A 13637-nucleotide genomic window follows, 5' to 3' on the forward strand; every position below is an offset into this window, starting at 1 on the left:
AATGTACACCTTTTGTTTCCTGTAAGTGCATGCCATTTTGCTCAATAACATGCAACCTTTCCCAACGTTTCCCCGATGAAAGTAAGCCATTTATTTTTCTAAAAATAATGAAGCAAGACAGTTATTCTGGAAAAAACAGACATGTACTAAAAAAAATGGGCAGCGGTGATTAGTGCTCATGCCTCACAGCAAGAAGGTTCTGGGTTCTGTGTGGAGTTTGCTTCTTCTCTCCGTTCCTCCCACCTAAATGGTCCTTAGTGTGTGAATGTGAGTGTGAATGTTGTCTGTCTATCTGTGATGAGGTGGCGACTTGCTCAGGGTGTACCCCACCTTCCGCCCGAATGCAGCTGAGATAGGCTCCAGCAACCCCCACCACCCCGAGAGGGACAAACTGTATAAAATGAATGACTGAATGAATGTCCCAAAACCAAGAAAAAAAAGCACAAAAGCCTCAGCAGCGTCGTAGCACTACCACAGTCATCCTAAGGGAGTCGCTGTCGTGCTGACGTAACTGTGTTGTAGCAGAGACGTCTAAAAGTGGGAGGAGCCTAGAGGCGATTGGCGTGTGTTCTTGCCAGGTTCACTAGTCTTCCTCAGCGCAGCTGCGACACTCTCAAGTCTCCCATCAGTCCGCTCTCCCCTCGCCGCTGCCCCGCAGAACAGAGTGCCGAGCCCCCGGACGAACTCACCTTTAGCGACCCTGTCAGCGAGCCTCAAGCCCCGGACAATGCAACACCAGCAGAATCAAAGCTTGACCGGATAAGGAGATTGTTGGAGCGGAGTAAAGGAAGGACGGACGCTGCTGTTGTTGGAGGTGGTGGTGTTGGTGGTTATTGGAGAGGGTAGCGAGCAGCCCCGGAAGGTAAGCCCACCTTTTGGTGCTTGTGTGTCGGCCACCAGGTTGGACGGCGGCCGGTCACTTGTCTTGACAAACAACAATGAATGAATTCATGGTTTAGATTTTTAAAACTGTTCAAGTGCTTAGCTATGCTTACAGCAAAATACTTCTATTAATATATGTAGTTATTAATATTAGTTTATTTTAATGTGATGATGTGACAGCCCGACTTTAAAGCATCACTTATTTAAAGTTCAATGCAATCTTTTATTGGTTGCATTTGCTTTGAATGTACATTAAGTACAGTAAATTGTTTCAGCCAAGCATTTACATAGTATTGTATTAGCATGTTATACTGTAATGTAGTAGATGTAAACAATATTAAGTCTCACAAGTTCTGCTATTGTTAAGAAAATACCAATTTTTTAATATTGTTGTTGTACAGTATGGCACTGATATGGAGGAGTTGGTCAGAATATTAGAAACACCCTCCAGTATGATCAATACAAACAAGGACAATAATAAAAAATAGTTATTTCCCCACACTAATAATGAATATTTGTTAATATTGTACGACAAAACAGCAGCATGTTGTGTTTGTGTTCCCACTTCCTGATGATGCGGTCTAAATTTAGAGAGCGAGCGCAAGGCGTCACTTTGTTGGCAGTGATGGTATTATAATAATCTGAGCTCCATATTTAGCATGATTTATCAACCTATCACCCCCCCCCCCCCCCCCCTTCCACACACACACACACACACACACACATGCACGTCTCCCCACAAGCACTAAAGGCCTGCCACCCCTGTCCACACACTGTACATACAGTATCTTCCTCGTCACTGACGATAATCCATCCGTCTGTGTTGGACATGATTTATGTGGACCGAGGGACCTGCTTTGGACACATTTGGAATCTACCAGGAGACACTTTGATCCTATTAGCCAAGACCCCTTGTTGTTGTTTTCTGCAAATGACAATATGGCAGCTCCAGGCTTTGTTGTTCTTTTTACTATTTATTAGTTATTTAACGCCATTATGCAAAAAATGACATACATTTGCTACAAACCTTTTGTACAGACCGAGCTCACGAACCAAGCAAGAATTCAACACACTTTGATGCAAATACGTTGTAAAGTGTGACTAAAAGAACATCTTTTGTAAGGAAGGAAGTAGCCAGTGAGCTAACACTTGCCAAACACAAATACAGTACATGAGTATTTTACTCTAAATTTGAATTTATTAATTGTTCCCCCTGACTCAAGAATGCTTATATTAGACTTTTATCTGTTTGATCAGAACGGTTTTTAGGTAATTCTATAAAATACTCACCAACAAGGAATCACAAATATGGCGACTGGCGATTGTTTTCCACGCTGGTTTATTTTGAATCTTGTTGCCACTTGACTCAAGATTGGAAGCATTGCAGTCTCAGAACACACATGGTAGAAGTATTCCTGCTTAGTTAATTATTTTACGCCATTTTCCACAAACCAGGAAGTTGCCCAGTCTGTGTTATAATGGAACCTGCTAGATAACTAAAAAAACCTCCTGTACATACCGTATTTTTCGCACTATAAGTCGCAGTTTTTTTCATAGTTTGGCCGGGCTCCAGTGCGACTTACGTATATATGTTTTTTTCCTTTTTTATTATGCATTTTCGGCAGGTGCGACTTATACTCCGGTGCGACTTATACTCCGAAAAATACGGTACTTAAATTGTTGTCTCTTTCTGTTGCTTTAGTCGGACTGTAAGCTTTACCTCCTGTCCTGTGGAGTCCTGTCTTGCGTCGTTAGCCTGCTCGCTTACATAAAGATTAACAAACACAAATATGTTTTTTGACGATTTTTGGTTGTTGTTGAAATTACAATAAAACTTTTTCCCCTGCAAAATGAGAAACGGTAGGGTCCTATTCATAAAAGTTTTTTTTACGTTGCTCCTTGTGAACCAAAAAATAGCGAGCTAGCATACACAAATCTTCTTCTGCATGATTTTTTCACTTGTTTTTTTGGTGTTTGTCCCATGACGGAACGTCCCTCCTGCCACAGAATGAAAATGGTAGTCTTGTCTGCCTAATCGGACATTTTTACATAATTTTCAATACAAATGTAGACTGCTAGAAGGTAAATAGCGCAGCCCCATCCTTAATAGATATTTCTACTATACAAAATATATATTCTTTCCCACATATGCTCGATGAGTTTGTTATTTTGCTATTTGCATCTTAATTAAAGCGTCCCCCCGCCTCAAGATGCACATAGTAGAGTCTAGTTTGTTTTGTCAGAATCTTTGAAGTACAAAGTAGCCTGCTAGCTAACACATATATTAAGAAACAGAAATACGGTACTACACACATTTTTAGCTTGTTTTAACTTAAGTAATTTAAAATTGTTGTCGTTTGCGTCTTTATTTAAGCTTCCCCCCGCTTCAGAACGTACACTGTATCCTGAAAGTTTTCACAGCGCTTCACTTTTTCCACATTTTATATTACAGCCTAAAATTAAAAAAAATGTTTGTCCTCATAATTCTACATACAATACCCCATAATGACCATGTGAATTTTTTAATTTTTTTTTATTTTGAAAATGTATTAAAAATAAAATGGGATTTCTTGTTCCTTTTTTTTTTTTATAAATTTGCAAAAAAAATAGACAAAAATGTGTTTCACAATGTCATTATGGGCTATCGTGTGTAGAATTTTGAGGACGAACATTCATTTATTTCATTTTTGAATAAGGCTATAACAACAGAATATGGAAAAAGTTATGCGGTGTGAATACTTTCTGGATCCTCTGTAGATAGTAGAGTACCGTCTGTTTAATCCAAATTTAAAGGGGCCATATGAAATAATTTCATGTCAAGTCATCATTAAATAGCCCTGATATGTCAAAAGTCCTTAATAAACCATGGTCTTTTCGAATACCTTTATAACTGATAATGGTAGTTCAGCCGGGATATGCTTATTTCAAAATTAAATTTACAGCCCCGAAATATTGTTATTGTTTTAATTTCGATGCCCCGCCCTCCATCGTTTGACCAATTAAAAAGTCCTTGAGTGTGTCACATCCAGGTTGCCATTTACGCACCGCCCTCTTCGTCGAGCTACTGCCACCGGTAAAGTTACTAAACATGTCAGACCTTAGTAAATCTAAAAAGCGTTGTTACGATTCTCAACTTATTAATGACAAGGTCAGGAACAAAACAAGGATTTGTATCGGGGATGCATTTGAAAGATGGAGATGTGAAGGCGGGGAAGATTATTTACACTGACACCAATAATGCTAAATTCCTCCTTGATAGGTAAGTCAGGCATTTACGTTTTCTTATTACTTGTAATAAATGGAAATTGATATTTTGTATGTAAACTATATTGTCCAATACAGTCTATGATCTTGTCTAACAAAGCTAGTATGTCCGTGCAACGAATGCTAAGGAGCGAAGCACCATCACACTAGTGTAATACTTAGCATGCTAGCCCGGTCAATGACACATCGACATACAGGCTAACGGGGGAAATATATGCCTGTTAGCCTGTATGTCGATGTGTCATCCAACTGACAGGGCAACATATGTTTTCGACAAATAAAACCTATGTGGATATGGGTGGTGTAAGTTCTTTCTTTCTCAATATGCCTATACGATGGGGAAATGCGTTCCAACATTAGCACGGCTAATTGCGGTTTCTGGTACTGTATGTGCATCAAACACATATGAGGTGGTATTTGCTTGGCACAATATAATGCATTACATGTAATGCTTTTCTACTTGTTGTATTGACATGGTAGTAGGGCTATATGATTTATGCGTATCGTGGTTTATTTGTAACGTGGGTTGTCTCATAGAATTGCACTCTCCATTGAAAGAGATGCAACATAGAGTTATGCTGAATGAAATGTGGCGGTAATTTTACTGTTGGCCTTGGCTTGCCATCAAAGTGGGCCTATGCGATATATAATATATTATATATTATTATATATATAATTATTTTGATGGTGGTCCGTGCGGTCAAACTAGACATTTTAGCAGGGTAATGTCAACAATCTGTCCTGACTCCCGACGAAAATATTGCTGCGTAACTTTACAAATACATTCGGCTAATCGACATCAGTAAAATTTGGCATAATTACTTGGTAAACCATCTTGCAAGAATTATAAACAAGAGAAACCTACAGCGTAGGACTCGTCGATTGCCATTTGAAGTTCCTTGGTGTAGGAGTCGTATCTGGCAACCTCAGTCATGGAGAGTGGGAGGGGACTACATAATTTTGACCGTGACTGCAGTACCATTTCTGGCCACATTACTACATATGGCACCTTTTAATATGTAATTTTTTCAAACAGGAAGTAGCATGCTTGCTAACCTTCTGACAGCTAAACCCCACAAAATAATTCCTCGCCTTTTTTTTTTTTTTTAGGGTAATTGGTAAATCCACTGTATCCCTGCTGGCCCAGAATCCAAAATAGTACAATACAATCTTGCTTATGCTTACTGTGTGCTGTAAGTTGTGTTATGGAACAATAAGATTTATGTTAATGTTGTGTCTTGAACGGTACCCCGGTAGTTAACTGGGCACTAAAGAAGCAAGGTAAGGATAATAGTCATGCTACTGCCACGTTCTCATGAAAGCGCACACCGCTGATTGCACAAACGGCATCATTGATTGCTGTTGTGGTTGTTGCTGTTGTTTGTCATAGTCGATTAAGAAGCAGAGTGTAAAACGTGAGCAGGACATGCCGATGAAAGGCAGAACGTGTGTTCATGGAGGAGGTTGTGCAATGCCGCCAGTTTGGCCTCAGGTTATGTGCTGTCATTTAAAGAATGAAAAAGAAAAGAGCACTGAGAAACAAGGCAGGCGCCGCAGATCGCCAGTCAGGCTCTCAGTGTGACGCCAGCCTCCTAAAACACTGAGCTGTTTTCTTTCCTGTGTGTGACTGTGTGTGTGTACGCACTACAGTGTTTGTGTTTGCATCAGCGAGAAATGTCAACAAATATTAACATGCAGCTGCCACCACAAGAGTGCTGCTTTCAATAGATGTACACCATAGAAACACACATCTTTATTTTTTATTTTGTTAAATTATTATTCAAATGTTTTTTCGGGCCGCTTCATTAGGTACATAATCTAATGCTAATGTGAATGGAACTCAATTAAATGGAAACCCTTAAAATAAATATTTTTATAATACCAATTATAATCACAAATTATTTATTTGATTGAAATTAGATTTTTTCAAGTCAATTTATTTATTTGTATGTATCCCTTTCTATTTTGTATGCTGTGGGGCCCCATTACAGTCAGATCAATTAAAAAATGCTGTGACTCCTTCAATGTGCTCCCAAGAGAAAACATAATTATAATACAGAAAAAGAAATATCAAAAGCTTCAAAATCCCCTTGATTTACCTTGTATTTTTTTTTTTTAGCTGTTCCATCAGGTGGACGTTATGAATGGAATACTGAATGTATGAAAGTACACACACTATTCTGCTTCAGTCAGAATTATTCAAATTTAGAACAAATATTTACAATATAAAGATAAACTTTGTAAAATACACTAACCACGAACAATTATTGCAAAATGTTTAGATATAATAATTTATTTTTGATGATTCTTTTCATTTTCAATATACTAATATTATGAAGTGTGTTATTTCCTTACTGTGGATATTTATATGCATTTATTTATAATTTTTTCATTTTACAAAAATATATTTTTTATGTTATAAATGTATTTAAAGAAGTGGCCAAGGAATGGGCCGCTCTCAGGAGCTCAGTGATTTCCAGCGTGGAACTGTCATAGGATGCCACCTGTGCAACAGATCCAGTCGTGAAATTTCCTCGCTCCTAAATATTCCAAAGTCAACTGTCGGCTTTATTATAAGAAAATAGAAGAGTTTGGGAACAACAGCAACTCAGCCACCATGTGGTAGGCCACGTAAACTGACACAGAGGGGTCAGCGGATGCTGAAGCGCATAGTGCAAAGAGGTCGCCCATTTTCTGCACAGTATGACCTTCCAATTAGCCCTCGTACAGTACGCAGAGAGCTTCATGGAATGGGTTTCCATGGCCAAGCAGCTGAATCCAAGCCATACACCACCAAGTCCAATGCAAAGTGTGAGATGCAGTGGTGTAAAGCACGTCGCCACTGGACTCTAGAGCAGTGGAGACGCGTTCTCTGTAGTGATGAATCACGCTTTTCCATCTGGCAATGTGATGGACGACTCTGGGTTTGGAGGTTGCCAGGAGAACGCTACATTTCGGACTGCGTTGTGCCAAGTGTGAAATTTGGTGGAGGAGAAATTAAGGTGTGGGGTTGTTTTTCAGGAGTTGGGCTTGGCCCCTTAGTTCCAGTGAAAGTAACTTTGAATGCTCCAGGATACCAAAACATTTTGGACAATTCCATGCTCCCAACCTTGTGGGAACAGTTTGGAGCGGACCCCTTCCTCTTCCAACATGACTGTGCACTAGTGCACAAAGCAAGGTTCATATAGAAATGGATGACGGAGTCTGGTGTGGATGAACTTGACTGGCCTGCACAGAGTCCTGACCTGAACCCAATAGAACACCTTTGGGATGAACTAGAACGGAGACTGAGAGCCAGGCCTTCTCGACCAACATCAGAGTGTGACCTCACCATTGCGCTTTTGGAAGAATGGTGGAAAATTCCTATAAACACACTCCGCAACCTTGTGGACAGCCTTCCCAGAAGAGTTGGAGCTATAATTGCTGCGAAAGGTGGACCGACATCATATTGAACCCGATGGGTTAGGAATGGGATGGCACTTCAAGTTCATGTGAGTCAAGGCAGGTGGCCAAATACTTTTGGCAATATAGTATATTTTATTTTTGTTTTCTGGGTATAAAATACATTTGTGTTTTATTAATTGATTATTTGCTGTAAAGTAAATGAAGGCGTGATACATTATTTCACTTAAGACATCTGATACGTTCTAACTGATTAACACAATACTTGACAAAAATAAAATAAAGCGCTTCAAAGGGTAGCATTGTTTTTCTCCCCCTCAAATCATGGTGCTAACGTGGCAAAAGCTTTGACTTATTAGCGAGTGAGTGACGCCAGCGAGGTAGCATCATGGTCGGCCTGCACTTAGCTTAATTGCCACAAAGTGATCGTTTTAGCCGACGCCATTGATCAGCAAGCGTTGTCTGATGGTGGCCAGTGTTTATTAGTGCGTCAGGTGGAAGCAGCTGACGTGTGCAGCTTGCTAATATTGCTATGAAAGAAAGACATTTTGATGGAAATGTGTTCATTTGGAGGAGGATACTCACTTTCTTGTGTGTAATAATGGGCCTTTTTTGCGCATAAATTAGTTATTAATCAAATAGTTCTGAACCAAATTAAGATGTTTCTGCCTTGATGGAAGTATCCCAATGTTTCTTACATAACTGCAGTCTATTTGTAGCAGGAAAAGGTGGTTCTATGATGTCTAATTTGCATAATTGACTAAAGGAGAGACAAAAAGTGAGTAAAAAAAACCTGAAAAGGAAAAAATACAACAAATGTAATCAGTCCCTTGCAGTATTTTTTTGTTTTGTTTTGCACAGCAGCACCTTCTGCTCTTTGAGAAGAGTGATTGTCCAATGTAACCAAAAAAAATCTGAATTTGACAGATTATTTTCCTGCTACGTCTTCTTATTCTCTGGCAGACCAGAGTCCTCATCTAAATAAAATTTTTTTTTTTTTGTCATAAAAAAATACAATCGTGTGCTTACGGACTGTATCCCTGCAGACTGTATTGATCTATATTGATATATAATGTAGGAACCAGAAATATTAATAACAGAAAGAAACAACCCTTTTGTGCGAATGAGTGTGAATGAGTATAAATGGGGGAAGGAGGTTTTTTGGGTTGGTGCACTAATTGTAAGTGTATCTTGTGTTTTTTATGTTGATTTAATAAAAAAATAAAAAAATTTTTTTTTTTTTTTTTTTATATTTCTTGTGCGGCCCGGTACCAATCGATCCACGGACCGGTACAGGGCCGTGGCCCGGTGGTTTAGGACCACTGATCTAAAGAGTTGCGAGGTTTTCTAAATAAAAATGGACGTACGATCAAATCCAGAAATCCAAGCACATTTCTGTGTTACTTGTTATTGTCCGCAGACTTGTGCATGGCTTGGCACACCCAAACCACGCCCCCTTATTAATAGCTACTTTTAATATGATTTGCCTGTGTGCTTCAGCTCGCCACGGTCTGACCAATCACGATTCAGTAGGAAGTGTCATTGCTGTGTCTTAGAGAACTGAAGGCAGCTAGATATAAACAAAATAAACGGTCGTATCAGGAAGAAAGTGAAGAAGAAGGTACCGTAGATGTGTGAGGGCAAAACTGACATGGGAAAATTAGTGTTACACCCCGCTTGAAAAAATAGTCACTACAATGATATGTAAACTTTAGAAGTTGTAGGTAGCCCCCCCCCCCCCCAAAGAGACAATTGCGGTAGAAAATGGTTGTATGGATTTGTTTTAAATCTTTTACATGTAAACATGCCAGCAGATCACAAAAGATATGAAAAACAATGACTCTTGTTTGATTACTCAATTTATTAATAAGATACATGAGAGCATCTTGCGGGAGCCAAGGAGTCACATGATCACGTTTTGAAAGCAATAAGTGGCGAAATGATCGCATAGATACATTAATATGTCCCCACAAATTTTTATATGAATATGAAGCATCAAAGGCATTGGCGAAAAAGTGAATTTTGAGTTTTTGCCTCCATCTTTTTTACATATTTGAAATCTAATGTTGCTGAGCCCGAATGGCGGCAGCCTGTGGAAATGTGCGTACATCAGCTATGAAGTGGCCGTGAGGCAGCTCACATTTCCATGTCAACGTCAGTCTTGATGCATCTGAACTTTGCCGTGAGCAAACAGCAGGTTTCTGTGCGTATGCAAGCTTGTTACGTGATCCCTGGTGTGTTAAGAAGCGGAGTTATGATGATATCTACTGTACGGAGTTGTAACGACAAGCTACATTCACACACAGTCCCATTATAATGTGTTAATGAGCGAGCACAAACAGGTGGAGCCACAAATAAATTGTATGAGAAACTGTAATAAACTTACTGTAATAAAAAATGGACTATTTTGCATTTGGTCAGTCGGCCTGCTTACCACTAGCTTTTGGGTTCCACTCCTTAATGTTCTAGGCATATCTCTGTGAATTCTTTGTGAGAACTATTTAAATATTCAGCATCTCATGGTCACATGATTTGTTACAGAACACTAGATTTAGGATTGTGTATGTTAAAGGGGGGCGGTGTCGAAATGAGAGTATCCCCGGGGGGGCGACTTAAGCCTGTTAGCCCCTCAGGATGGCGCGGCATGGAGGAAGGAGGGGTGGAAAAAACATGTCCGCCCCCTGCAGCGCCGCCTCATCTAATACGATGTTATTCCAACTGTCGATCATCCATCATTTAAACACTTAAATGCTTGTCGGACTTGTACAGACTTGGCGTCACAACAATTTATGTATTTTGGGGGAAGGGCCTTTTAAGTCGCACAGAAACTGAGACCATACCAGACCTCAGTGGACATATCGTTTCTGTAGTGTCCTGTAGCTCCCCCTAGTGGTAGTTGTTGCCATCTGTTAGCGTGTAAAACGTGTCGATCTTGCATGCTCGTTAGTAGGGCTGTTCCAATCCAATATTGATGTCGGTCCAATATCAGCAAAAAAACAAGTATCGGATGATATCAGCTAATGTCCGATACAAGCAATCCTGCAGCGCATTTACTTGTGCAAAGCTGGTTAATATTAAAATGTCATCCAATATGCATACAAGGTTGGCCTTGAAGTCATTTACAAAAGGTAAAAATGGATGCTATAAGCTACGAGGAGCTAGCAGCTACACAATAGCTTAGCACACAATAGCACATAAGGTAGACATATGTAATCAATGTCCCTAATTGATCAATATTGCAGTCTAAAACAGTGCATTTGACAGCATATGTCTGTCATACGATTAGTGTTTTTCATAACTACCAATGTTCTCGGAGTAATTTTACTTTATCAAACCTTTGCTAACATTTCCACACTACAAAATAATACTAGGTTTGTGCTGATATGAGGGGTGTAATGGTACGTGTATTTGTATTGAACCGTTTTGGTACGGGGGTTCCGGTTTGGAGGTGTACCGAACGAGTTTCCACACGGACATATTAAGTAGCGTAACGTACGTTGTGTAAACAATGCACACCAAGGCACAACACACTGCTGTGTGTTGTGCCTCGGTGTGCATTGTTTACTCAAAATGCCGGACATTTGAGGCATTTAAGAAACTCCGCCCTGACAGCTCCGCAAAAGAGGACATGTCCAGTGAAAAGAGGACGTATGGTCAGTCTATTGTAGCCTGTTAGCTGCTAGCATGCCGCTAACGTCATGCCTCAAATGTCCGGCATTTTGAGTTAGGTTTGCGTGTATTTTCAATGTAAGTTCAGGGTTAAGAAGGCGTTAAAAACAAAACAAATTGTGCGCGCAGCAGCATTCGGGAGGGAGGGGCAGAGACAGAGAGAGCGAGAGAGTTATGATAAACGCGCATGCGTCGCCAGGCTCTGCTTTTTATCCATAGATTTATCAGATTTTATTTTTTATTATCTATAGCAGGGGTGTCAAAAGTGTGCCCCGGAGACCATTTGCAGCCCACAGCTAATGTTTTAAAGGCCCACGACACATTCTAAAAATACTATTGAAATAAACAAAAACATAACAAAAGTGAAATAAAAAAGCTTAAAGGTTAAATGTAATTTAGAAAAAGTTGCAATGTACACTAATAAAACAAAGCTGTTTTTTTTTCTTTCAAACTGTCATTGCTCAAATTCTATTGAATCAAAATCAATGTTATTATGAATTATTGACCTATCCAAGGTTCCGATTACTTCACATCAAATATTCCACTAAGAAAAATATTTTTGGTGGAAGATTTTGCAAATTTGGTAAAAAAATAACCCAAAAATTTATATTTTGTTGTTTTCTTACTGTACCGAAAATGAACCGAACCTTGACCTCTAAACCGAGGTACGTACCGAACCGAAATTTTTGTGTACCATTACACTCCTACCTGATATTGTATCGGCCACTGCTACTTGTTAGCATAGATAGATAAACTCAAGACAGTTAAACTTGATCAATGCCATATGGCAAACTCATTTTAAGGAAATATTAACGTTGTGTATTTTATCTCCAGGTTGTCGTCTCTTTCAATCATTCACTCGTCCTCGGCGAATGTAAATAGTCGTCAGCGACACGTCTGATTTGCATCCTACCAGCGGAGCAGGGCGGAGAGCGGCGTCTCTCGACTTAAGAGGATACATGAATCATATTTGCTCGAGAAGGCGTGCGTGTGCATTCTTAATAGCGTCTTATTTACAACCTGTGTGCGCACGTTTTAGCTAGCTCAGTGAAATATTGGCGGGGTCCCAGCCGAGCCGACGGCGTGTTGATTAATTAATGCTGGCGGCGGATTTAAATACCTGCAGCACAAAGCCCCAGGTCATTAATTGTTGTTAGTGATTACTTCAAGAGCGGCTGGATGCTAATGACAAATCAAAACAGGCTGCTTGTTGTTTAGTTCCATGACTGTTTGACCTGCTGTAATAAACATGCAGGACAAAAATAATAGTCTTTACATCACAGAATAAAATTGCTGCGCTATGAAAAGCATCTATCTCCACTTTTTTCATGCACTCCTCAAAGAAAACTTGGATATGGAATTTTAAAATTGTATTTAAGTATGTTTCTTTTATTAAAATACTCCATAAATCTCAGGTTGGGTTTAGAGTAAATCTGCAGTCTTCTCCTTTTCAGGGGTCAGGGGTCGGCTCAAGACGCCTTAAAGTCGAAAGGTTTTGGGACGATTTTAACAAAAAACATGCAGTCCAGTTATGCTAAAACTGCTGCTATGGCAACATCCAAGTCATCGTTTACATCGGAAAATGCCAAAGTCACGCCTCTGTCTCAAGGAAAGATGCTGATTGGTCAGCTCAACTTCTAATAACAAATGTGCCTCACTCGCTTTTTTCATTTTCTCGCCAAAAATACTATTAGTACAGTACTCACGTGTGTTTTCGTTTACCTTCGCTAAAGATGTTTTTAATTGTCTCCCGTTTTTTTAACTCCTGTGGGCAAGGATGCATGATCAGTATCATAATTTAGAACACGCTTGGAAAAATTGTGATCTGTGAAACATGCTCATTGTAGCCATTATTCCTGACTTCTTCATTTTGATGAACAAAAATTGTTATATTTATTTTTGTTTTGTAGGTTAAAGTGTTTTATATATTATGCTCCTGAGTTAATATTGCTGATCAATTTGAATGTATCATTATTTATTTATTTTATAAAACGTTATTTCAAGTATCAAATGGTACAAGTTGGTCAAAAAATGTTTATAGGTTGAATAAGCTTTTTTTTTTTTTTTTAATTTCAGGCAAATTGATGCACTTTAAATCTTTTCTCTTACAGTCTAAAAAAGTTTTAAGTTATTTTAAGTTGATTAAAATTTCCTTTTTCTTTGTGTTTTATTTAATGTTAAAAAGGATACAATGTGATGCAGAGGTGTACTTTTAACACTTTTGTCGACAAATGATGCTATTTATACTCGTGGCGGAGAGTGGGATAGAAATGTTTTCTTCTTCCTAGGGGGGCTTAACAGAAAGTAATTGAAAAGCACTGTTTTATGGCTATATACATATTAATTTGAGGGTACACAAAACAATTACTTTTAGAGGTTACTCTTTGTGGAAACTTTTGTTTGGACAAATTTAGGAAAAA

The 13637-nt window shown here is 39.1% G+C and overlaps 1 protein-coding gene across 2 annotated transcripts in view; it reads left to right on the forward strand.

The window, feature by feature from the left end:
• Positions 1 to 580: 580 nt before the first annotated feature.
• The window catches only part of LOC133576296 (kelch-like protein 29), a 490295-nt gene continuing 477238 nt past the window's right edge, over positions 581 to 13637 (forward strand). For both annotated transcript variants that reach the window (XM_061929422.1, XM_061929421.1), the window contains exon 1: positions 581 to 862. The gene's annotated coding sequence lies outside the window, so the exon portion shown is untranslated. The remainder of the gene's footprint in view (positions 863 to 13637) is intronic.

Source organism: Nerophis lumbriciformis, linkage group LG34, assembly GCF_033978685.3.
Source record: "Nerophis lumbriciformis linkage group LG34, RoL_Nlum_v2.1, whole genome shotgun sequence".
NCBI classification, from domain to species: domain Eukaryota; kingdom Metazoa; phylum Chordata; class Actinopteri; order Syngnathiformes; family Syngnathidae; genus Nerophis; species Nerophis lumbriciformis.